Genomic DNA, 305 nt, shown 5'->3' with positions numbered 1-305 from the left:
AATTCCTGAAGGGGAGAGAAATGGAGGAGACAGGATAGCCCGGCGACCATTCCCAGTGGGGAGTGATTTCTCACTTTCCTTTTCTCTTTCTGTCTCATTCCAGTGATCACAAGTACTTTCTGAGCAAAAAAAAAAAAAAAAAAAAATGGGCCCAGCAGTTAGCGTAATGACTATGGCGCTGGACTCCCACATAGTCGACCGCAGTTCGAGTCCTGGACCCGGTGGCTTAACCTCACGCCAGATGCGTGAGCGTGCATGCCCAAGATCCCAAGAGGAGAATGGAGAAGGGATTGCAGCGTGGCCAT

The sequence above is a fragment of the Tupaia chinensis genome, unplaced genomic scaffold (assembly GCF_000334495.1).
Source record: "Tupaia chinensis unplaced genomic scaffold, TupChi_1.0 Scaffold000487_1, whole genome shotgun sequence".
NCBI lineage: Eukaryota > Metazoa > Chordata > Mammalia > Scandentia > Tupaiidae > Tupaia > Tupaia belangeri.
The sequence above is the reverse complement of the archived record's forward strand: the minus strand, read 5'-3'. Positions refer to the sequence as shown.